The following is a 26,946-nucleotide window of genomic DNA, read 5'->3' on the forward strand; positions in this document are numbered from 1 at the left end:
GGCCTAACTTGTCCTTTATCGACCAGATTTCCTACATTAATCTAGTTCCATTTTCCAGCATTTGGCTCATGTCCCTCTAAACCCTTGCTATTCATATATTCATCCAGATGCCTTTTAAATGTTGTAATTATACAAGCCTCACCACTTTCTTTGCCAGCTCATTCCATACATGCACCACCCTCTGCATGAAAAAGTTGCCTCTGAGGACCCTTTTAAATCTGTCCCCTCTCACCTTAAACCTAAGTTCTCTAGTTTTGGTCTCCCCCTACCCGAGGGAAAAGATCCTGTCTATTTACCTCACCCATGCTCCTCATGATTTTATAAACCTCAGTAAGGTCACCCCTCAGCCTCTGACACTCCAGCAAAAACAGCCCTGGTCTATTCAGCCTCTCCTGCAGCTCAAACATTCCAACCCTGGGAACGTCCTTGTAAATCTTTTCTGAACCTTTTCAAGCTTCACAATATCTATAGTAGGGCAGGGAGATCAGACTTGAACACAGTATTCCAAAAGTGGCCTAACTAATGTCCTATACAGCCTCAACATGACCTCCCAACTCCTATATGCTATGCACTGACCAACAAAGGAAAGCATACCAAATGCCTTCTTCATTATCTTATCCACCTGTGACTCCACTTTCAAGGAACTATAAACCTGCACTCCAAGGTGTTTTTGTTCAGCAACGCTCCCCAGGACCTTCCCATTAAGTGTATGAGTCCTGCCCTGATTTGCCTTCTGAAATGCATCTCCTAGCAATCTGGTTCACTCATGTTGTTTAGGGAAGGACCTTACCTGGTCTAACCTACAGACCTCAGACCCACAGCAATGTGGTTGACTCTTGACTGCCCTCTTGGCAATTGCGGCTGGGTAACAAGTGCTGGCCTGCCCAGTGGTGCCACATTCCGTGCATGAATAAAAGAAAATGTTTGGCCAGGAAAGTATATCCCTTGCCTTCCTCAGTATTGATTCAGTTTTTCGGAGGTTTACTTGGATACAATTTCATTTTCTCTCCTCTCAATTGTTTCAGGATAGTTACTCTATTTTCTTTAGTACAGTATGTCATCTTGTCAAGTTGCCTGTCAATGTCCAGTATGCTCCTAAAGCAACAGGTGTGTCCTCAATACTGTCTGGCCATTCTTTTACCATAGCTTCCTGCCATACTGGGTGAATTGCATTTGTTTGGTAGTTTGCTGAATTTGTGCAAGTTGCTTGTGAAATACATTCGGCATCTTTTGCTTGGTTTGATGACTTCCACTGCTTGACGAGAATCTGGGAGATTGCATGTGCTGTTGTAGCATCTTCTACTTTTTTTTAACCAGGAGGACTGCTTTCAACAGCATGTCTGCAATATATGTCTGCTTGCTATGCTGCATCCATATGATAACTCAGTAACCAAAATAGTGTTCATTACAGACACTTCAGAGGAGGTAGTAGTGGCTTGCAGAAAATGGAATGGTTCATGGTCAGACTCAACTTTCATTTTATCTCTTTGAAGTAAGTAATGTTTGAAATATTTCTTAAGTAAAGTCAATGGGAATGTACACTTGCTGGATTTGGGCATAATATCTTTCTGTATGGGTTGGTGCCCTGGATGAAATTGCAAACAAATGACCTTGCTACATTAGGGTAGCTCCAAGTCATGCCTTGCTGCTATTTTGTTACTTACATTGAAGTTTTCGAACAATGATGTTTTTGTCACTAGTTGCTTGATTTTAATTATTTCTACTTTTTGTTCTATGCCCCAAAACACTGCACATCCTTTCCCAAGAATTGCCATAGTAATCGTTCACACCCCACTGATCAATTGGTCAAGAATTTTGCCAAACAGTTGATGAACCGATTAAATCACGGCATTCCTTTCACTTGTGTTGGCCACTGCATTGATGTTCCAGTTCTCACCTTTTTGGGATCTGAGCAAAATGTTTTACTTTCAATGTGTGGCCTATGTACAATCAGGAGTTCGGGAATCTGTAGTTATTACCTTTTCTTGTCCGACTTCAGGCTGACTTGGCAAAGTCAGCTTCCTTTCTGCAATACACTTATTGCAAAATGTTTCAGTGAGAACACTGGCTTCAACATTCTACACTTGCTGACTTTTTTCAATGAGGTGTTTGACAGTATTCGCATCCTGCCCTACGTCTGTTATTGCTGTTCTCTCTGTGTCTAGTGTATCTGTCAGCTTAAAAAAGACTTGGTCTTTTTTACCATGAATCTGCTCAAGAAGTTGGTCTGCAGTCTCAGCATGTCTGCACAGATCCATTGCTCTTCTGAGTATAGTTTTGTCTTCTCTTGGTCGACGTACTTTCACGTTTGGATCCCTTATTCCGAATATAATCCTGTCTTTAATCGCTCATCTTTTAATTATAAAAATTCATATGTTTCTACAAGCTGTATCAATGATGTTACATAAGTACTCAGGGATTCTATCTTACTTTGCCTGGTATTGAACACTTATTGTGCGCACGTAGCATTAATTTGGGGATCAAGCTTGGCTTCAAAGCATTTAATTTTTTTGCCATGTGCTGTTTCTGCTGCTCAGGGAGACTTAAGGTAAAATATATTTTCAAAGATTCTCTTCACAACAGTGTAATAATTGTTCTAGTTTGCTCAACAAATTCATAGCAATTGCATAATTCTTCCATTGCTCATGGATGGGTGACCAGTTCTGGCTCAAATCTCCAGTAATTTGAACAGGCGCTCTTGGGGGGAGAAGCTGTCGCCATTTTCTGTGAAGTAGTGTTTTAACTGTGGTCTTCATTTCATCTTTTACACTGGCAGCTCTCAGCTCTGCAGCTGTGCTTTTTATATCAGTTCTGAACACTCAGCTAGTGCCTGTCCTGAGTGTGTTCAACATGAGGGCTTTATCTGCTGTATGACTCTGAGAAGCTCAAGAGTCAGTTCTGAAGAAGGGTCACCGGACCTGAAATGTTAACTCTGTTTTCTCCTCCACAGGCGCTGCCAGACCTAACAAGCTTTTCCAGCAACTTTGTTTTTGTTCCTGATTTACAGCGTCTGCAGTTCTTTTGGTTTTATTTGAGAAGCTCAAGATATCTGCCTACCGGGAGTGTGCATCCTGGTAGACTCAGGCAGGTTGGAACAGACACTTGTCGGTGGGAGGGGTGAACTTTCTGCCTTATTGAGAGAAATGTAACAGATAAAGTTGGGAGCCCCACTCTGCAGATTTCTCGCTGCAAATGGTCGCATAGAGCTAGGGGTGGTCATATATTTTAGTAATGCACATCAGGCTTCTCATCATCCTTGTCAGTTCTGCCCTTTCATGTGTGGGTTGTCCATGGATTCAACGGGTGCTGCTTCTCCCTAAAGGATTGACTACACTGCTTTCCTCTTTCTGCATTCATCATCCAGGATTCAGCTTCTTGTGTTTTGACAGGGAGATGCTGCACTGATACTGACTTTAGGAAGTCAGCATCAGGGCTGACTCACTGCCTACTGCCACTGAGCTGTCATCCTTTATAATGAGACTCAAACCTAATGATGAATGATCTCATTCACAAATTCGCATTCCTCCTGAGATTCATTACAGCAGTTGGAATGACGCAGGAGTCTATTGGCAAAAGGTAGATATTACAGCGTCAGTACGGAGAAAGAATCACAAATCCAAAGTAAGTCTTTGTCAAGCAGACACTGGTGCACTGCTACTGGAGATATTGGCAATTGTTAGAGAAAAATAGCTCGCTTTTCCCTTTATTTTCCTAAAGGCCAGAAGCTGATCTTGCTGAGATCCATACAGTACCAGGTACAATTCTGGCTTTTACTGCCTGCCTAGTTTTACTCTCCATTTCCCTCTTTGGAAAATAATATTGGATAAGATTTATAAGAGCATTCTTTTTGATCCCATTGATTCTTAACCATTCAAGTTACTCTGAGCTCTCCTTCAGTGTAGATATAGCCTGGAGGCAATTTCTTGAGTTTTGCATTCGTGAGCTTTAACAGTGAGTGTCAACACGTTCTGCACTTGTTCAGACCATTGTAAGTAGCCCAATCCCAACTTTGCATTATGCCTGTTGGTAGGTGCAAAACATATAGACCTACATTAAAGCAAACAGGCTTTTCAGTAAGGAGATTGGACATTATTTATGAGCAGGAGCTCATGCTGATATTCCTCTTCTTGATTTGAGAATGCTGAACCTACGTGTAGCATTCCATCATAGCATACACATGGAACAGTTACTGAAAACAAGATAGAGATTAAACCTGGATTTTTCTGGTTTGTGTTACTCAGCATGACAAATGAGTTTTATTTCCTCTTGGGTCATTTGGGCTGAACCTATTTTAAAAATGTTTAAGCAGAAACCTATTTAAATGTAAATGTAGCCTTTTAAATATTGGGAGTTCTTGTGGTAAAATGGGTGGCATCCCCACCTTTGAGCTTGGAGCCCCAGGTTCAAGTCCTATCCTGATTGCCAAGGAAGATGCATAACATTGACCAGCAGGTTGAATCCCCGTCAGCAAATCCTTGCAATGTGCTTTGGATGATGGATACAGCCATGCTTCTTGTGGAGTGGCCCCCTCCTCAAGCCTCCATTTTTAGGCAAATGAACTCTTCTGGACAAAGCAAGCTACAGGAAACAGATGTAAGCATCTGATGTTTGTCTGTTGCATGTAGGAATCCACCCCAAATTTTCAAATATTAGAGAATAATTGACTATTTGTTTATGAGTCAGTGCTGTATGTGGTGTGCTAACAGTCCATAAGCAAGAAGTTTGACCCAGTTTATGTGAGTTGATGAATCTGTATCAGTGCAGCACATTGGAATATTAGAACTTGCCTTTGAATTCTAGATTCCTCATGGAGAGAAGTGTGGAAGTACATCGGGTTTCCTGCTCCTCATTTCCATCTGAAATCTGGATGGAGAGCCTGACTTCAAACAGGCAGACACAATGGGATTGACTCTCTAGGGTTTGCATGACTCAACATTGAACAGATTTAGAGACCCAAAAAAACCCTGTAGACGCTGGAACCCAAGGTAGACAAACAGGAGGCTGGAAGAACACAGCAAGCCAGGCAATATCTGGAGGAAAGTACGGTAATACCCAACATGTTGACTGCTCCTTTCCTCCAGATGCTGCCTAGCCTGCTGTGCTCTTACAACCTCCTGTCTGTCAACATTGAACACTTAGTTTCGAAATGGGAAATTGCCACTTAATTGAAACATCAATTGGTAGTTGGTGCCTGTAGAACAGTGCTGCCTGCCTTAACATTGTAACTTTGCTTTGATGTGCTGAGTGAAATTTGGATGCAGATACAATGAGTTCATGTTTGGAAGTTGCAATTATTAACTAAATCACATATGACAATTATCTTGCATTGAGTGGTTATAATTTAATGCCTTAGTGATTATAGAATTTATATCTATTTGTGTGAAAGAAATTCAAGGTCTAATGCACCGTTATGAAAATCAATAAAACTTTCTTAGATAACAAGGTGCGAAGCTGGATGAACACAGCAGGCCAAGCAGCATCAGAGGAGCGGGAAAGCTTGACATTTCGGATCGAGACCCTTCTTCAGAAATGGGGTAAGGGAAGGGAATTCTGAAATAAATAGGGAGAGAGGGGGAGGCAGATAGAGGACGGATAAAGGAAAAGATAGAGTGAGAGGAGACAGACAGGTCAAAGAGGCGGGGTTAGAGTCAGTGAAGGTGAATGTAGGTGGGGAGTTAGGGAGGGGTAGATCAGTCCAGGGAGGACAGACAGGTCAAGGATGCGGGATGAGGTTAGTGGGTAGGAGACGTGGGTGGGACTTGAGGTGGGAGGAATGGCTAGTCCTCCCACCTCAAACCCCACCCCCATCTCCTACCCACTAACCCCATCCTGCCTCCTTGACCTGTCCACCCTCCGTAACTCCCCACCTACATTCACCTTCACTGGCTCTAACCCCGCCTCTTCGACCTGTCTGTCTCCTCTCACTCTATCTTCTCCTTTATCCATCTTCTGTCCGCTTCCCCCATCTCCCTATTTATTTCTGAATCCCCCTCCCCTCACCCATTTCTAAAGAAGAGTCTCGACCCGATACGTCAAGCTTTCCTGCTCCTCTGATGCTGCTTGGCCTGCTGTGTTTATCCAGCTTCGCACTGTGTTATCTCAGATTCTCCAGCATCGGCAGTTCCTACTTTCTCTGTAACAATAAAACTTTCTTGTCAAGTTACCAGTCCTTTTCCATTTACTCTATTATGCACAGCCATGAAAGGAGGCAGACAGGAAAAGTAGGAGGTCTTTGAGATCCTTGAGTTTGTTCACAATTTAGTGAGATCGAGGCTGATTTAAATCTGCGATTTGCTCATTTTTGTTCAATATCCTTGACACTTTGTTTAATAACAATCTGTGTTCAAAATGTCAGTGATAATGGGAACTGCAGATGCTGGGGAATCCGCAAGCGGAGGCTTGGGGACCGCTTTGCAGAACACCTCCGCTCGGTTCGCAATACGCAACTGCACCTCCCAGTTGCAAACCATTTCCACTCCCCCTCCCATTCTTTAGATGACATGTCCATCATGGGCCTCCTGCAGTGCCACAATGATGCCACCCAAAGGTTGCAGGAACAGCAACTCATATTCTGCTTGGGAACCCTGCAGCCCAATGGTACCAATGTGGACTTCACTAGCTTCAAAATCTCCCCTTCCCCCACCGCATCCCAAAATCAGCCCAGTTCGTCCCCTCCCCCGACTGCACCACACAACCAGCCCAGCTCTTGCCCTCCACCCACTGCATCCCAAAACCAGTCCAGCCTATCTCTGCCTCCCTAACCTGTTCTTCCTCTCACCCATCCCTTCCTCCCACCCCAAGCCGCACTTCCAGCTCCTACCTACTAACCTCATCCCACCTCCTTGACCTGTCCGTCTTCCCTGGTCTGACCTATCCCCTCCCTACCTCCCCACCTATACTCTCCTCTCCACCTATCTGCTTTTCTCTCCATCTTCGGTCCGCCTCCTCCTCTCTCCCTATTTATTCCAGTTCCCTCACCCCAAACCCCTCTCTGATGAAGGGTCTAGGCCCGAAACATCAGCTTTTGTGCTCCTGAGATGCTGCTGGGCCTGCTGTGTTCATCCAGCCTCACATTTTGTTATCTTGTGTTCAAAATGTCAGTTAGTTTAACATTTACAGCCATAAGGGAAGAAGAAATCGGATTTCTCAACATGCATTGTGTGAAAGTCTTTTTTTGCTTTCACTCCAATATAATGCACCAAAGGAGACTTCCCTGCCTGCCTAACCGGTTCTTCCTCTCACCCATCCCTTCCTCCCACCCCAAGCCGCACCCCCAGCTACCTACTAACCTCATCCCACCTCCTTGACCTGTCCGTCTTCCCTGGACTGACCTATCCCCTCCCTACCTCCCCACCTACACTCTCTCCACCTATCTTCTTTACTCTCCATCTTCGGTCCGCCTCCCCCTCTCTCCCTATTTATTCCAGTTCCCTCTCCCCATCCCCCTCTCTGATGAAGGGTCTAGGCCCGAAACGTCAGCTTTTGTGCTCCTGAGATGCTGCTTGGCCTGCTGTGTTCATCCAGCCTCACATTTTATTATCTTGGAATTCTCCAGCATCTGCAGTTCCCATTATCTCTATCACCAAAGGAGACTGTTTGTTTATCTCCGTCAACCCTATTGGCTCCCTTTACCATGTTAAGAGCACCAGAAAACCATTCCACAATTTTGTAAGTGAAAATTGAACAAAAAAAGCAAGACCGTGCAAAATGCCAAAATTTGCAATTTAATTCTTTAAACCCTGGTGAGTCTGCACTGTGGTCCTTCAAGTTTAATGTATATTTCTTAACCATTGGCACTCAAAGCTGAATGCAGGGCCTCAAGGTGGATTGAACTAACTGTGTAACTGCAGCATCATTTCCTCACTTTTGTATTCCATCTTGAAAGGAAGGATGACCTTCTATTAATCTCTAGTCTGTGAATGAAATTTTGGTGATTTCTCTGCATAAATACCTCAATGTCCTTGCTGCCAGTCTGTTACTAATAAGGAAACATTAAGGTTTGTCTTTTCTGGATTCAAAATGGATGATTTTCATACTCCATTTGCAATTATTTATTCTAGTTGCCTAAGACTGTCCATGTCCCTTACTGATTCCAGCTACATTCACCACACCCTCTAGTGTTCTTGCAAGTGTTCTGTGATGAGTGTAAGACAAAAGACTTTGACAAAGCGAGACTTTTTCCGACAATATTAATCATGTGCACGAAATGTTCAACTGTGGCTTCACCTTACCACATGTCTGCAAGACACAGCAAGATTGTTCACCATTGTGTCACTTCCTGTGATAATGCTTTCTGTGTCTCATTTGCACATCACACAGTCAGATTACCTCATTAACATGACAATTTAGAGCACACCACTGCTGAGAGGCCTTCTGTGACTCGGGGAGCCCAGCAGTGAGACTTAGTTGGGATCTGCAAGTTTGCCTTTTACAGCAACACTCCACAGCAATCCCCCCCCCCACCCCACCAAACTGCTAGTCCATCAAGGCTTTCTAACTAAAGATGCTTTTCTACACAAAACACGGCAAAAGAAGGGGCTTTGTTTAACGGCAGGTACCTCCATCAATAGTCACTCGATAGGCAAATGTTTCATAGAACAACAATTTAACATTTTCAATGTAACCTGACACTTCCTAAACCTCTAATACATTGGTTCAGAGCATGAATATGAACTGGGCTCCTATTGCTTAGTACAATGTCTCCTCCTGCTGTCTTCTGAGCAACTGACCTCTGTTACAGCTTCCAGTGCCTCCTCTCCTCTCCCCCAATAGAGTACACTCCATTGCAGTGGCTGACGGTTCCCACTCACAATTTCAAGATCAGCCGGGATGACTCCCTTCCTTCCCACTGTCCGAGGAACAACTGACAGCACTGTTTTGGGCTCTTCCGAGTTCCAAACATTGTCCTCCAGCTATGGATGAGGATTTAGATTTTGGTTTTCAAACAATACTGATGGAGCAGCTTTTGTTTCCTTCCCACCTCTACAGTTGAGGCATATTAGAATTAGCTTTATTATCACGTGTACTTGAATGAGTACAGTGATAAGTTTACAAGGCACAATTTATGGTGCCACTTAGGTACAGACTCTTAAGTATAAATTCCTACAGGGCGAAGGTATTGTGAAAATAAAGAAACAAAACATTCAGAATAACGGTCCATGATGGCACCTAGCCTCTAGTCCGCGCCTGGCCTTGACTCCAGACCATGCTGGTCTTCACCTTGAGGCCAGGAGACCACTCTGAAATCATCCCAAGGCCAGAAGCCCATGCTGAGGCTACGATAGGCCGAGAAACTGCTATGCTGGGCTGCCAAGAGACTTTCACACTTAGCCACTCAGAGACGCCATGTTAGGCCAAGAGAATGCCCTGCCAGATCATTGAAAGGCTGCCATGCTGAGCTGCGAAAGGTATGATAAACAAAAATGCTGTGTTAGCTTGACTTCTTGGAGCTCCACAATTAACTTGTCAAGAATAATTTGTTATTAAGTGGATGGACACTTAACACAATTACATGACATTGCTCTGTCCAATGTTTCTGACAAGTATTAAATTATTAATTTTAAATAGGACACGGTTTCTACTGAACACAATGAAGATTGTCATGTAGCATCGTCTAAATTTGTCATGAATAATTTAGGGCTTATAAATCAGCAAAAAATGGTTTTCCTCATTTATAATTTCTAATTGATAATTTATTTCAAATTGACAGCTGATGCAGTTTATTACTTTCACAGAATCACTTCAGTTTTAAACATACCCAAATGGAAAGCTGATTTTTTGTTTGTGGAATCAGGTTTGAATTTTCACGCATTGGAATGCAGCTATCAGAGAGTTATTTTCTTCACTTTGAGTTTTTTTAAAGTATAATTCACTTCCTTACGGTGACTTGTAGTTGTTTTATGCTGCAAAAAATGGTGGAGCTATGACGGAGTCCAGTTCATGGTAACACTAGGAATGAATCTATTAGAGGTTCAGGAAGTGTCAGGTTCCACTCACCGAGTTGAAATGTTGTCCCACAGAATAGTTGCCCGTTGAATGACTGTTGATGGATTGATTGGTTCTGAGTGTTAAAATGAACTGGACTCCTGTTGCCAATGACAACATCTCTTCTTGCTGCCTTCCTAGCAACTGACCTCCATTACTGCTTCCAATACCTTCTCTCCCCTCCCCCCACAAAGTGCACCGCATTGCAGTGACCTGAGATTTTTCCACTCTCGATTCCAACAGCAGCTGGGATGATTTCTTTTCTCTTTACCACCTAAGGAGCAACCCACAGGACTGTTTTGACACTTGCTAGTTACAAACATTGTCCTCAAGCTACAGGGAAGGGGTTAGATTTTGGTTTTCAAGCAATCCTTCATGGAGCAGCTTTTTTTTCTTTCCCAGTTCTACAGTTGAGGGATATTAGAATTAGCTTTATTGTTATATGGACACAAATGAGTACAGTGAAAAGCTTACAAATTGCCACGATCTTAGATACAAAGGTACCTGGGTACAGATTTTTAAATACAAATTCTTAGGGGGAAAGAATTGAACAATCAAGAAATACAAATTTCAGAATAACAATCCTTACAATCCCGTCCATGCTGTTACCTGGTCTCAAGTCTACACCGGGCTTTGACTGATGGAGGTACCTGCCATTATAACAAATTCACTTCTTCTAATATGTTTTATGCTATTCCAGAAGACTTGCAACCTGGCTGTAAATGTTAGAGACTAAATTCTAAGTTGTTTTATTTTATATAAGTGGTACTTGTATTTATTGGAACAGCATACCGTTAGTCAGACGGTATACCCCATAAGCGGGCCTTATCTGACAATCTTAAATCTCTCAAAGCAATGCTATCTTGAAGATGTGCTTTTGATCTCCTCAAACGGCATTGATTGTTCAGAAGCAGTTGCATGTTATTCATGACTGATACAGTTGGATGTATATGTCAAGCACCAAAACAGGACTAATACATACAATCAAAGTAACCATTATGTTAACAGTTGTTGCAAAGTTGGGTAGAGTGCTTGTGGATTGGGAGGTTGGAAGTTAGAATTTGGTGTTTGTAAAATGCTGGGGTAGGTGGGGGAACGGGGAAAGCATTGTGTGATCCCTTTAAAAGATGACGTGCTATTTCTATGCTGAGAGATTCAAATAGATGTCTGTGAGCGGCAGCCTGAAAAAAATTGCAAATACAGAGTGCAGCCAAATTGAAACATTTGCATCAAAATGCCGTACAGTTTGCAGGCCAAACAGCAGTCTTATCCAGACAGCAAGTTTAGAATTTAGCCAATTAGTTTGATTCTGGCACTTAGATACCAAAAACCAATTAATAGACAAATAGACAACATAGGACCAATCCTAGTGTAAGAAATTAATATGTCATCAAGGGTATTTTAAAAAAAAACAGGCAGTTGAATAAAGACAGGAGAGCTAACTGCCATTTTCCAGGTTAATAGCTTTTCCCTGTCAAGAGAGAATTGCTGGCTCCCCTAGGTCTGAGTGAAAGCACCATCTAAACATCAGAGGTAGGTACAGCACAACTAGTTAATATTCCTGACAGAAGAATCAACAAAGAAGATGTTCCTGATAGAACACTTGATAGAGAAGGCACAGAACATTCCAGAATGTGCTATTCCAGGAGACATGCAACCTGGCTGTAAATGTTAGAGACTAAATTCTAAGTTGTTTTATTTTATACAAGTGGCACTTGTATTTATTGGAACAGCATACCAGTAGAATTTTTTTATTTGGGAATAGTTAGCAGTTAGAAATTATTTATTCAGTTTGTTAATAGTTTAATCAATTTTTTCACTGTTCGAGTTGGATAAATAGATCATTACTTGTTGATTGTAAAGTGAGTGTCAGGGATTTGTTTTACTTAACCACTCAAAGTTGCTGAAAAGCTGGTTACGCCACTTTTCATACTCCTTTTGCAGACTATAGGGCAAGATACTCCTCTTTGGGTGAATTTGTTTTAGTTCTCAGTTGGGGGGGTGGTTTGCAGTGTCAACCTCCACTTTTTAACACAGTCCATTAAAAAATTAAACACCTAATTATTATTTGAATTTGAAGTTTGGCTACCATAGACCATATATAGGAGCAGAATTGGGCAATTTGGATAATTTGATCCTCCTCCACCATTCAGTCATGGCTTATCTGCTTCTCAATCCAATTCTCCTGATTTTTTTTCCCCCTGTAATTCTTGATTCTCTTACGAATCCAGAACCTCTGTCTTAAATACACTCAATGACTTGGCCTCAAGCCTTTTGCAACAATGAGAACCACAGATTCACCATCCTCTGGCTGAAGAAATCCCTCATCATCTCAGGTGTAAAGTGTTGTCCCGTCATGCTGAGGCTATACCCTTGGGTCCTATTCTCTCCTACAAGTGGAAACATCTTCTCCATGTCTGCTCTACCCAGGCCTGTCAACATTCTATAGTATACAGTATCTCAAGTTAGACTGTCCAAAACCCAGATACTTTTATGATGGTTTAATTCAGAAAATTAATTTGCTTGGACAACTCTGCAAGAATAGTGTTGCTAAACATGAATCAAAGAAGCAGGAATCAACATCAGAACCTACACTAAATTTTGTCGAGCAGTGCCTACTCACTGTATTTTCTTAGAATCTACAACAATTCAGAACAGGGCTTAGAAAACCCTATTACTTCCATTACCCCCTCAATGAACTTTCTGAAATACCATTTAAATATATAAGAATTGAATTTAATGATTTGTCATGTATATTTTTCAGTGAATAATACAGTAAAATACAGTGAAAAGCTTTAACTGACACCTCAATCCGGCACCATCTGGAATGGTTTAAGAATAAAAAGATTGTGTTGAAAGAGAGTCCATCTTGGTTCCACTGCCTGCACTGTGAGTTAGTGAGTTAGTGAAGGCAATGTGACCAAGCATGAGGTGCTAGTGAATGGGTGTGAGACCTGCAGATCCTTCCGTAAGCTGGGAAATGGTCCAGAACTCTACAAGTGTTGCTTTTATCTGGCGCTGCTGTGGAAAAGCAGCTAGCCTCAGTTTGCACAACGCGACTGACCACAATCACGTGCCACAGGGTAATCAAAATTACATAGCACTAAGCCGTGCCACTTGTATCACATACAAATGTTACTACAGTTTTTTTTATAAAACCAAGAACTGTGGGTGGTGGAACAAAAACAGAAATTGCTGGAGAAACTCAGCAGGTCTATGGAAAGAAAGCAGAGTTAATGTCTCAAATCCAATGATTCTTCATCAGAACTATACGTTTTGACTTTGTTTCTATTGTCTATCATTATTCTGTAAATTTTTTTTAAAAAATACATTGGCAGATTAATTGCTCTGTTAGTTAACTGGACAAAATATCCCGCATGTGTTGTGTGACTGAGCCAGTTAAGCCAAAAAACACTTAGATCTGATTATTGGCCTCTGTTAGTGTAACTGGAGATAGAGATTTGGCTGCTTGATTGACAGGTCAATGGAATCATGTTTAAGCTGAAGTGGTTTTTGAACAGGAAAGTCAGAAATAACAGCACTATAGTGTATTATGCAGCAGTGGGAAAGAGGAGGGTATTAACCTTGTATGTTAAGTGTTGCAAATGTACAGAATGATATGCACCCCGAGACGAATACCAGTGTGTGAAAGCACTGATGCAATGACAATTAAAAATGCTGGACGTATCTCTCGGCACAAATGAGATTGAAGATTATCGGGATGAATATAGTCAGAGTTAATTAAGTATTTATTGGAAGATGTGAAAATCCTGCACTAGGGAAGATCAAATAAATTGTGTAAAAGGCAGAACTTGGATATAAGGGGGCTTTTCATGTCTTTAGGATGTCCCAAAGCACTTTGCAGTCAATGAAGCACTATTTTAAATGTGCTGCACTGCAATTATATAATTAAGTGTAGCAAGCTAGTTTTGCACAGAGCTCCCAAAAACACATATAGCCAAATAATGTGTTGTGAGGGAAAAAATATTGGCCAGGATATGGGGGTGATTTTCTAGAAATTCTACTGTGAATGACATCCATCTGAGGAGGAGTGGGATCATGATTTCACATCAGCTGTAAATGATGGGATCAAGATCTTGATGTGGAACTGAACTCTTGATCATCCCATTATTTAATAGGGGTGCCATGGAAACTGGGTCAGGGCTAAGATAGTGTTGATGGCTAGACTTTGTGAATTTTTTCTTCTTTTATAATCTTTGGAATATTTCAGAACGTTTCAACAACATCAACTTGCATTTATATAGTGTAATGTTCAATATCGTAAAACATCCCAGCTCACTTCACAGGAGCTTTGTCAAACAGACTTTGCAGTGAACTATTTGGCAGGCGTTGGAGGAGGAGGCTAAGATTGATAAAATTGAGGCATTGCCTAACACAGAGCCAATGTAGGCCAACAAGCACAAGGGTGATGGCTAAACGGTACTTGGCGCAAGTTAGGATATGGGCTACATAGCTTTTAATGAACTTAAATTGATGGAAAGTTTATTTATTTATGGGGCATTGCAACAATCAAGTCTGGAAATTACAAATCCATGAATGAAGTCTTCAGCAGAGATCAACTGAGATGGGGGTAGGTTTAGGTGACATTATGGATATGGAGAGAGGAGGTTTTGCTGAGGACTCAGCGATGTGGTTATATATACCAGATTTGTGAACTGGCTGGTTCAAAGAAGGGCAGTTAGCAGGTAGAAAGGTGGAGATAGTACCAAGGTAGAATTGTAATACTGATGCATATCAGGAAGTGATCTGTATCACAGTCTGCACTGCATGTGTTGAAAATGCTGTTCAGAGAACCATGTCTGGTAATTTGACACTGGAGCCCTGATATTGGATGTTTCCAGAGCATCATGGCACATAGTATCAGAGATAATGGGAACTGCAGATGCTGGAGAATTCCAAGATAATAAAATGTGAGGCTGGATGAACACAGCAGGCCAAGCAGCATCTCAGGAGCACAAAAGCTGACGTTTCGGGCCTAGACCCTTCAGGGTCTAGGCCCAAAACATCAGCTTTTGTGCTCCTGAGATGCTGCTTGGCCTGCTGTGTTCATCCAGCCTCACATTTTATTATCATGGCACATGGTTTATTCTGAAAATGTGTTTGAGTTACACAGAGCTCATGGCAGTGAAATTTGTAAGTTCAATTTGGAGAACCAGCTCTCGGCTTCCTGCTAACTGTGGTTCTTTGTCTCTTGCTGTGTTCTCTTGACCAGTCCATCATTCACTTGTTTGTTTTTTCTCAAACGAGACACTGTGCTGTTGAAAGTTGGTGTTTACCAACATTATCAAAGTACAGTCTGTGTGTATGATCAGTGGAGCTCTTGGGCTCTGAATGGTTTGAGAAATGCAGAATTAGTGTGTGATTCCTTTTAATGCTGAGTTGCTGATGCCAGTGCCAGTTATCTCCTGATCACTTCCCTAAGACATTAATTATCCCAGGGATAATCCCTCTCATTATAGTTTTGTGATTTTCTTCTTGCATAACAAGGTGTACTGCACTATTTTTGGTATCTGCTCATTTGAGATACTAATGCATGTAACGTAATTTCTTCCAAAATTAATGTCTTTGGGCATATTGTCCCAAATCCCCAATGAGACACAAGTAGCCTGTAGAAAAACCATCCAAAAGACAACGGCTTATCTATATCTTGTTTATGTACATTTTGCTATGATTGTCATTGCTTGGAAATAAGCTACAAGGTATGATGAAGCACAGTTTTCAGCTTTTGATCTCTGACCAAACCTAACATTTGTACAAAACTATATAGAATCTAGCACAAAGTTACTTTGTGCATAATAGTTATACAAAACAGACATAAAATGAATGTATAAGGATGTATAATCAGTAGACAGAAATTGGCTGAGTGGATTTGGCCTGCTTTCTGTGCAAAGACATACATAGAATCTCTAAAATGTGGAAGCACACCCTACCCTGGACACTATTTAAGCAATTTAGCATGGCCAATTCACCTAATTTGCACATCTGTGGGAGGAAACCAGAGCACCCGCACGAAACCCCCGCAGTCACTGGGAGAATGTGTAAGCTCCACACAGAGAGTCGCCTGAGGCTGGAATCGAACCCGGGTCCCTGGCGCTGTGAGGCAGTAGTGCTAACCACTGAGCCGCCGTGCCGCCATGGACAGATGGAGCTGTGGCAGGCAGATTGGTAAGGATGAGGTCAAGTAAGTTTGTCCTCTTGTTGGTTTCCTCACAACCTACCACAGACCCAGTCTAGCAGCCATGTCCTTAAAGACTTAACCAGCTTGATCAGTGCCAAGCCATGTTTAGTGGCAGGCATTGAAGATCCTCAATCAGAGTGCATTTTGTGCCCTTGCCACCTTTAGTTCTTTATCCAAGTGCTGCTCAACACAGAAGAGCATTGAGTCATCAGCTGAGAGCAGACAGTGTATGGAAAACAGCATGGGGTTTCCTTGTCCATGTTTAACTGGAAGCCATGAGGCCCAGAGCCAATGTCAAGGAGTCCGAAGTCATCTGCCTTTCAACTGTACACCATTGCATTGCCTCTTTTACTGATTGAGGCAGGACATATCCAGGGTTTGTGATGGTGGTGTCTGAGATATTGTCTGTAAGGTATGATTCCATGAGTATGACTGTGTCAGCCTGTTGCTTCACTAGTCAGTGAGACAGCTCTCCAATTTTCACACTAGCCATCGGTTAGTAAGGGGGACTTTGCAGGGTTGACAGGGCTGTTCTTTGCTGCTGATGTTCCTGGTGCCTTAGTTAATTCCAGATAGTCCATTTGGTTTTATTCCTTTTATTCTGAAATATTTAAAATTGGAATCATCGATTACATTACTGAATGGTTTACTAGGACCTTTCTTGCAAGGGTATTTAAAAGCCAACTACCTTTCTGTGGGTCTAAAGTCAGACGTGTGCCAGACCAGATATGGATAGCCATTTCCTTCCCTGGAGGATGTGAGGGAACCTGGTGGGTTTGGCCGTAGATCTCTCACTTTGTTTCCTTATATCAAGCTTCGCCTTTGAAGTTGCTGCTTTTAATCACCAAAGAACAAGTACCAGTTCGGCTCCGTCAAACTAAAGAAGGAAAAGAGGGAGAGAGCAACACCACAGTGGGGTTGACAAGGCCCTCAACTTTTGATCTAACAGTCGCAGCCAACAGTTCAGAAACTGGCACTGCGTGTACCCTGGTTGTGAGACAGTGAGATGTGAGTGGGCTGTAACTAGGCCAAGGATAAATGATGTGTTTTTGTTTTGTTAGCTCCTCCAAAGGGTGTGGTCGCTGACAAGTTTTCCTGCAACCTACCTACTCAGATCATGTGGGAGACCATGGATGGGTGTATGCACACAGATCCTGGATACATTGGCTGCTCTGCCTGACAGCCTCCTGTCACTGTTAAGACACTTGGAGGATGCTGGCTCCAAATTGGCAGAAGGTGTGGCGCAGAGGTTCCCTTCTCCATAACCTGTTTTTCCTCTTACCCAGAGACACTACCACTGCCACTATACCCATTTCAGTCTTCATACGATGTAAAGAGCGAGTCTTTTTATGTTTGTGTTTTTTGCTGGCCGAAATGAGAAAGAACTATGTTAAAACCAATGTTTTTAAGGATTGCTGCGTGGTTTCAAAAGCAAGTGACCTGACCCTCATGGCAGCATCGTGTAAACAACTGTTTGAACAAGCAGAAATCAAAGTGGTTGCAGACAAACTGGAGCAGAGATGCTATGTAAGGGACAGCTCTGGTTGGCAACAAAAGGTTTTTTTTGGTCAATGGACTAGTGACCAGTTATTGATCATGAAATGCTTTTACCTGCCAAAAATGGGATGACTGATTCTTGGGTAACTGACCTGCTTGTGGCTGAGAACAACTTGATAGAGGTGTACAAAATGATCAGAGGTATAGATAGAGTAGACAGCCAGAGACTTTTTCCTCAGGTGGAGGTAGCTTTTACAAGGGGACATAGTTTTAAAGTGAAAGGAGGTAGGTATCAGGGATACATCAGAGGTAGGTTGTTTACTCAGGGAGTGGTAGGGGCATGGAATGCACTGCCAGACAGGCTAGTGGAGTCTAATTATTTTCAATGAATAGCAATACTTGTTAAGTACAGAAACTTGAAATGTGCTTTCTATAAACCTGAGATTGAAAATAAAGTAATTTAGGAAATTTTGTGCATTTATTTCAAAATCTTTTAACTTTTGTGGTGACTCCAGGAATAGTAGGGGTTAATTTCCAGCACTGTACCCCAATGAGACATGACAATGGACAGGTCACCCAAACCTCTATTCTTTCTGTGAGGATGCAGAAATATGCTGCAGCAAATTCAGCACCAAAAACCTCCAGAAAGCCTTCAGAGACTGACCATTAGAAAAAGCTCCAGGAACTCCCTTGCTTGCAAGTCAAGTGCTCACCCTTTAATAGGACTAGTGCAGGGCTATCAATGCAAGTAGACCTTTCAAGACTGATAAACAAATATGTTCCCATGTCAAGCATGGTCCAAGATTGGAAACCAGGCATCACATCAGCTCTTTGGCTGCATGGCATTAGAGTAGCCCTGATTTAAAAACCTTCCAAAACTAACTTGAAATCAACCTGCACCCACTCATTACCTTCCCTAGCACCATTCCGGTCTATTTGGGAATTGGCTGGGAACCCATCGCTTCCCAGGAAATAACAGTAGGCATCCTCTATACCACTGCAGACAGGCTACACTGCTGGATCTCAATCCATACATTCTTCCCTGAGGTGGAAATCGAATGATGTTGGAGAGAGAAATTTGTAGGAGAGCATTGGAACTGTGTAAATTGCAGCATGTCAGTATATTTTTCAAAGACAGAGAAGATAACGTAATGGATAATTCCAATTTTCGACATTTCAATACAATAGCCTGGTGGGGGTATGTTCATCCACTTGTATGTGTGCGTGTGTGCGTATGTGTGTCTGTGTGTAAATGTTACACTGAGTCTTGACCCATTGTGTTTGTATATATTGCATACATTAACCACATACATTCTTGATAACATGTTCAAGACGCTGACGGCAAGCTGCTGTTCAAAACTCACTTGAAGTACCCATCTCTGAATTGCATCACATCAGTTACCAGGGAAACTGTTAATCTGTTTGCACATTTTTAAATATCTTACTTGAAGATTTTGCAGGAAGCAAGTAAAAATTTAGTTTGCTTGTTGTTGGAGTATTCTAACGAATGTTTGCTGCTGGCATTGTTAATTGATAAAATATACTGGAAGAAATCATTTAATGATCAAGCAGTACACACGCCTGAAATTAAAAATGAAAAATACTTACCATACAGCCTTGGTCCGTTCCCATTTGGAACATTGCGTTTCACTTTGGATATTCAACCTTTGGCAAAAGACGTACAGCCCTTTGAAAAAGCATAACTCAAGTTCACCAAAGAGCTATGATGAGGAAAGGGGTTGGGTGAAAAAAAAAATTGGTTTACGTTTCCAGTTGTTTAGAAGGTTGAAGGATGTTCCAATTGAGGTATTTAAATGATCAAGGAGTTAACTAGGCTAGATACAGAAAAGCAGTCTTCTCCATAGTGGAATTCCAAAAATAATAAGAAATAGCATTAAAACAAGAGCAAAACTGTTCAGTGATTATTGCTTTTGCACACAAAGCATTGGAAATCTGCCATTGATAGATTTTCGTTTTAAAAGATTTAGTTAGGGTAGCAAGGGATATGAAGCAAAGGGTGGGTAAATAGGCTGAACACGCTAATTATCTATGATCTAATTTAACAATGGCACAAGTTCAAGGGAATTTATCTCCTGCTCATGTTCATGTACGGGGAAAAGCCACATAAGGTTATCAGTGTCTACCAAGAGAAAGGAGTGGTTAAAATTTTTATCAAACTAACTCGGGTAAGATTGCAATGTTGTACTCAGTGGGATATGGCACATAATGTAAGATGAACTTTTTCTGATTATGTTCTCTACCTGCATTTTATCCTTTGAAAATAATTGTGGCTTTGAAAAATTAGTGAAATACGATAGTGCTAATCAGCAAAAGGAACATACTTCTGTGGAGGGTAAAAGTATTGAATATTTTACAAGAAAAAGGACTGTTCCATTAAGTGCAGTTAATCAATGTTCCTCTCACTGGATTTGTTTGTAAGAGCTGGGGCTTGTGCCTCTTATGCTGGAAACTGCAGGAAACTCTATGCCAATGATATTGATGGGATCGATCATTACTACTATTTCGGAATGTCAGGGACTGAATTGGATAGCCCCTGAAATGGGATCATGCTGCATCTTTAACCAAACTGATGGTTGCTCAAGACTGTTTTTTTTTCTCTCCAGACTTGTGTACTGGATGACCATTTAGATGATTCCGTCCAGTATAATTTGTCAAAGCTAGCAGCACACATTAGAATACCCCCCGTACAAGCAAACTGAATTGTTACTTGATTCCTACAAAATCTTCATACAATATAAAAAGGTGCAAAACCTATCTCCTGATTGATTTGTGCTGCCTGTTCATCTCATTTATGTTAATGTGAAATCAAATCTGACCATACAGTTGATGAGCAAATGTGTGATATCGGGCAAAGTTGTGATCAGAACGGGTATTGCACCTCTCAATGGGAAGATGCGTTGAAACAGGTGTTGGGAGTCTGTTGGAAGTGAATCTATCCCGAGAAATGGGAATAAATAGTTGAGCATAGGTGATAGCAAGCTCCACGTTTGTTGGACACTGTACCAGAGGCCTTTGAGGAGAAGGGTCAATAGGAACAGGCTGAAACTGTGATGGCTGGGATAGAAGGTGTAGATTTGTCATTTGTATATCCTAAATGAAAGACGAGGAAAACTTGTGAATATGGCCTTTAGTCCTGTCCTTTACTGCAAAATAACATTCTAGATTTGAATTGTTGTTTGAAGATGAAGATTGAAAACTGAGAAGATAAACTCTTCAACCAGAAAATTAGAATGTTAATAGCCATTTGGATAATGATTGAAAACAAGTATAAATTATCAGGGTATGGTCATCCTCAGGTGTTTTTGGTGTCTGGATGACCTAACCACTGGAAAAATTGAGTGGATGCATACACGTGGGATATGGCCATACCAAAGACAAAACAAGGTATGACTTTGTTACGGTTGCATCCTACAAAAAGAAGGATCAGGTGTATTTTCTAAGATGACCATCAGCCAGTGGATAATGTTGAAGGATTGGACCTTGGGTTAGATTTCCTTTAATGTAATCTACAAGAAAGGTGATGCATTAAATGCCCGAGAGGTGCGGTCAGCTTTTGACAAATGATGGTAAACAGCTGGTCATACAATGAAAAGTATATGGCGGACTTTGTACAAAAAGCTGATGAAATTCAACTTGGGTGATCTGTGGATCGGAATTAACATTTAGATTACTGGATTGTGCAAAGGACACGTGGTTGCGACAAACTTGTGCTGGGTGTTTGGGAAAGGGCATCTTGTTGGATCAGGTGCCTTAATAAAAAGTCACTGGAAAACTGTAATTTCCAACAGCCTTTATGGAAAAAATGAATCATTCCATGGTGATTATAAATGATAGAAAATTCAATAATCTCCACATTTCAAATACTCTGCTATCAGGTGTCAGTGGCAATCCAATGGAAGAATGAAAGGCAGACAAAGAGGGTAAAAGCACATTAACAGATTTGATTATTGTGACAAAAAATTGGAACGAAAATCACAGGTAAATAGATTCCAGGATTCTTATACATTTAGTAGACCTTTAAGCGTGTCTTCTGAGGATCATTGAGGTGAAATGAGCAAATTTTAGAAGGAGAGTGCTCAAAATAACATGTGATAAAGAGATTCTGAAGGCGAAAGATAATGATGAATCCAAACAAGTTTCACTGATCACAAGAACCTTTGGTCCAGTGGTTAATGTGTTAATCGTGTGTTCTTTTCACTGTACCCCACTGGATAGTATTTGTATTTTAAAATGGTCCAAACCTCTCGATGGAGCTTGGAATCCCTTTTTCCATCTCAAATCGGACAAAACAATGCTTATGTTTTCAGGAATTTTTCAGCTGAATTTCTCCTACGGAAACCATCATAACCAAAACAGTCCAGCAAGCTACACAAGTAGCAGCCAAATAAATTGCCACAGAAGAGATGCCTTCTTGAGGCAGCAGGATCTATTCCAGGTTCCCAAGCTACTTTGACAACTACTGAGAGAAGTACACATCTCAAGTAAGTGAGCAATAGGGTGGTATTTGGGTAGATGACTGGTTTCCAGATGGGTGAGTGGATCAGCTGCCAGGTTGGTGAGCAGTGCAGTTAACTGGTCAGGTGTAAGGTGCCCAGGTAGTTTCAGGCGGGCGCGGTTTGGTGCGTAGGGTGCCACATAGATGAAGGGGTAGATTGCCGGCTGGGTGAGGAGATACAGGAGGCAGTGAAGTGGATGAGAGGGTAGAGTGGGTCATCTTTCTGGTGTGTGCGAGGGTTGGGTCGGGTATTTAAGGATTGGGGATGATGTCACGTGTCCATGTGAAGTGGAATTTCAGTGAGTTAGATGTCCACAGACAGTGTGAGAGACCATCGGCTGGTGTGCATTATGGGGGCGGGAGCAGATATGAGTATATAGAGTCGATCAGCACAGAAACAGACCCTTCAGTTCAACTTGCCCACGCTGACCAACTTTCTCAAACTAAACCAGCCCCACTTGCCTGCGTTTAGCCCATATCCCGCTAAACCTTTTACTACTCACGTATCTATCCAAATGTCTTTTAAACGTTGTAACTATACCTGCATCTACCACTTACTCTGGCAGCTCATGCCACACAGGAACCACCCTCTGTGTATCCCTCAGGTCCCTTTTAAATCTTTCTGGCCTTAAAAGTCACAGGTAAATGGATTCCAGGATTCTTGAAGAACAAGACACTTTTTTAGTGTGTCTTCTGAAGACCATTATATGGTGAAATGAGCAAATTGAAGAAAATGCGTGTTCTCCCCGTGTCTGCGTGGGTTTCCTCCGGGTGCTCCGGTTTCCTTCCACATCCCAAAGATGTGCAAGTTAGGAGGGTTGGTCATGCTAAATTACCCATAGTGTTCAGAAACATATAGGTTAGGCGCATTAGCCATGGAAATGCAGGGTTTAGGGGATGGGTGTGGGTGAGTTGTGCTTCGGAGAGTCGGTATGGACTTATTGCGCCCAATAGCCTGTTTCCACACTGAGAAATCGAAGTCCACATTGCACCCGGACGCTTAATAAGCTTGAACTAATAAGAGAGGCAAAACAAAGGAAGTGAGCTGGTTGGAAAGAATTTGGAGTTTATTTTGAGATACCAGTTAATATTCACGTAGATTAGTACCAGGAAGAAGTCCTTGAATATGAAACATACAAGCAACTGGCCAAGTCCCTTTCCCAAACACCCAGCACAAGTTTGATGCAACCATGTGTCCTTTGCACAACCCAGTAATCTAAATGTTAATTCCGATCCACAGATCACCCAAGTTGAATTTCATCAGCTTTTTGTACAAATCTATTGTACAATAGATTTGAACTCCCCCCACCCTAGCGTCAAGACAAGATCTTCGTTAACAGTCCCTGTGCTCCTCAAGATTTTTTAAACCTCTTTAAGGTCATCCCTCAACCTCCTACCCTTCAGTGGGAAAAAAACCCCAGCCTATCTAGCCTTTCTTACCTCCATTCCCTGTGTTTTGAAGTTCAGTGTCAATGATCGGGGTGGGGATGAGCTCTTCATTTTATAGTGAGCCAGCAGTTAGCATGGATTTTAATACCACTAACTTTTCCTGGATAAATATTCAAGTTCAAAAGTTGGAACCCTCTGAAGTCTGCAAATTGAATTCCGAGTTGAGGGCTTCAGGTGCTTGCCCATGAGAAAATTGAACTTCCTCAGCAGTCCCACCTGCAGTTAGTGTTTTGTGACATCTGAGAGGTCTTGATGCATGTCATTCATGATATAACTGTCTGGAGACTGGAAGATCTGGTCCATCGTATGTGTTTAAGATGCTACCGTATCTTGTCTCGCTGAGTAGTGACAATGAATACATGAATGAGGAATATATGAATCTACTTGCATTCGGTTTGATGATAACAATGCATTGTGGTCACTAAAGAAATACAGACTTAGTGTCTGGTGAGATACTAATCTGTTAGTATGAAAAAGGCACAAAAGAAACTTGGAAATATGATTGTTGGAAAATCCTCTCTGATGAAGGGTCTAGGCCTGAAACATCAGATTTGGTGCTCCTGAGATGTTGCTTGGCCTGCTGTGTTCATCCAGCCTCACACTTTGTTATGTTGGAAAATCAGTTGACATACTCAGAGTGAGTGATTGGTAAGTGCAGGAGTTCATTTGTAAAATGACCCAGGATGTAGACTAGAATTTTCCTGGATAATTATCCAAGTAAGTATGTTTGAAGCACCAAAAGTCTCTGATTGTTGTAGATTTTTCTAGAAGAACGTAAGGACAAGGGGAATTGCCCAGTGGAAATTCAGACTTCCTGAGAAATTCCCGTGGAGGCATCATTCTGAGACTTATATAGGATTCCATCATGTTCTTCTGGTTGTACATCTGGCCTCCAACAGACATTGTGCTCTCTCGACGCAAATTGATGTCTCTCATTGGAGTGTGAAACAAGTATTAATAGCATCAGGTGACAAGAATCAGAGTAAAACAAACAAATCATCTGAACATAAGAGCAATAATTTGCTCATCCTACTTGTCAAAGGTTCAAAATCTTTGAAAATGTGTAGTTGATGAGAACACAGCACCTATAGAAGTCATTTGTAAACCTTCTGTTAACATGTCATTCAGCAAGGTATTTGCCATTGCTTTATGCTTATAGGACAGATACTGAACTATTTTCACATCCTATAGAGCTGGTGAGCTAGTTTTTCTATAATAATATGTAGTAAAGATGAATGGGTTTTAGGTAATAGCTTGGAGAAATGGATGGAAATCCGACATGGACCACCAGTGGAGTTTCCCAATGATGATGGTGGCCAATTTGTAAATAATGAGTTAATTGTGAAAATATAGACATTGTGATCATGAATAATGCACTTGGCAGAATTTTGAGTAATGAACTTTAAAAGGAAATCATATGGTGATTGATGAATTGCAGCATAAAATTTCAGCCCATCAGCCAGTTTGTAGCAGCTGCCATGACATGGGCTGCCCATACAAAGAATTCACTCCAGATGATCAGAGGATTAGGTTTCAATTAGTTAGTCTATGGGCAAAATCTCAAATTACCCTCTGTTTTATGCCATAGTCCTCCTGCACCAGAATGTATGAAAATTAGTTCAATATTTTACTGCTTATTTGAATGCTTTGCATGCAGGGACATGGTCTTCTGTCAGGCAGAGGCCTCAGAGGAAATTTGGGGGCATCATGCAAAACTATCCTTGAGAAACTTCAATTCACGAGATTTAGTACATTAGAAAAAAGACTGTCACAGGGATAACAGCTCATGATGGTAGGACAATACGCATTCAGCTTGGGAACCAAACTGTTCATCGTCCTCACTATTATTTGAAACTAATTACAGAATCTTTGACTTTGACCAAATGATAAAAATTGACAAAATATGTCATACTTCATAGACATATCCCTTTTGCTGTTAAGAACATAATATGCAGATCAGGAGCTGGTTATTGCTGATGTGAGTGATCATTAATACAGATTCATGGGTCAATGACCTCATCCTCCGTACACAGTGGATGCTCAGGAAAATGATGTCATACTGGAGAAAAAGACCTTTGATAGTTTGAGGCAGGTTTCTCAGTCATTGCCTCGACCAACAGGTGCAGAAGTAGAAATAAATAATACGGTGGTCCAGTAATTAACATTGCTGCTGCACAGCTCCAGGGACCTGGGTTCGATTCCAGCCTTGATTGGCTGTCTGTGTGGAGTTTGCATGTTCTCCCTGTGTTTGCGTGGGTTTCCTGTGGGTGCTCCAGTTTCCTTCCACATCCCAAAGATGTGCAAGCTAGGTGGGTTGGTCATACTAAATTACCCATAGTGTTCCGAAATATGTAGGTTAGGTGCATTAGCCATGGAAATGCAGGGTTTAGGGGATGGGTGTGGGTGAGTTGTGCTTCGGAGGCTCGGTACAGACTTATTGCACTAAATGGCCTGTTTCTACACTATGAGAAATTGAAGCCCACATTGCACCCCAAGGCTTAACAGCTTCTGATAAATTGAAGCTTGACCTAATAAGAGAGGCAAAACAAAGGAAGTGAGCTGGTTGGAAAGAATTTGGAGTTTATTTTAAGATACCAATTAAGAATCACGTAGCAGATTAGTTCCAGGATAAAGTCCTTGAATATGAAACATACAAGCAACTTGCCAAGTCCCTTTCGAAGGCAGCTTCCAAACCCATGACCTCTCCCCGCTAGAAGGACACATCGACAATTGAGAGCACCACCACCTGTAAGTCAGTCCACCTCCAAAATACACACCTTTTGGATTTGGAACTATATCGCAATTCCCTTCACTGTTACCGTTCTCAGCATAGCAGGGATCGTTCTTTCCACACAAAAAAACCAAAGACTGTGGATGCCGGAAATCAGAAATCCAAATGGAAATAGCTGGAAAAACTCAGCAGGTCTGACAGCATCTGTGGAGAGAAAGCAAAATTAATGTTTCTGGTCCTGTTCTGAAAAAGAACACAAAACATTAATTTTGCCCGTTCTACACGGATGGTGCCACTCTAGCTGGGTTTCTTCAGTAAACTTTGTTTGTGTATTCCTTGTTGGCTCAGCCATTTTGTGGAAGCTTCCCTTTAATTACCCCTATTTGTCATAAATGGATGCAGGGGCACAGTGTTCCATCTTACCCCTGATTAATGTGATAACATCAATGAATGCAATGAGAGGAGAGTCTGTAAACAGAATTTAAAACTTGCAACACACTTGATGTGTGCAAGTGTTTCTAGAATTCTGTCTAGACAGCCCTGGCTCTGAGTTTTAGGTTGTGTCCTCAT

At 41.7% G+C, this 26,946-nt stretch overlaps 1 protein-coding gene and 1 long non-coding RNA gene across 3 annotated transcripts in view; one reads left to right on the forward strand and one right to left on the reverse strand.

Annotated features, from left to right (window-relative positions):
• The window catches only part of rab15 (RAB15, member RAS oncogene family), a 130,148-nt gene that overhangs the window by 18,756 nt on the left and 84,446 nt on the right, over nucleotides 1-26,946 (forward strand). The gene's annotated exons all lie outside the window — the stretch shown is intronic.
• The window catches only part of LOC125455334 (uncharacterized), a 116,484-nt gene that overhangs the window by 2,269 nt on the left and 87,269 nt on the right, over nucleotides 1-26,946 (reverse strand). For both annotated transcript variants that reach the window (XR_007248229.1, XR_009446247.1), the window contains one exon: nucleotides 19,289-19,367. This is a non-coding gene — a long non-coding RNA (uncharacterized LOC125455334). The remainder of the gene's footprint in view (nucleotides 1-19,288; nucleotides 19,368-26,946) is intronic.

This window comes from Stegostoma tigrinum, chromosome 10 (assembly GCF_030684315.1).
Source record: "Stegostoma tigrinum isolate sSteTig4 chromosome 10, sSteTig4.hap1, whole genome shotgun sequence".
NCBI lineage: Eukaryota > Metazoa > Chordata > Chondrichthyes > Orectolobiformes > Stegostomatidae > Stegostoma > Stegostoma tigrinum.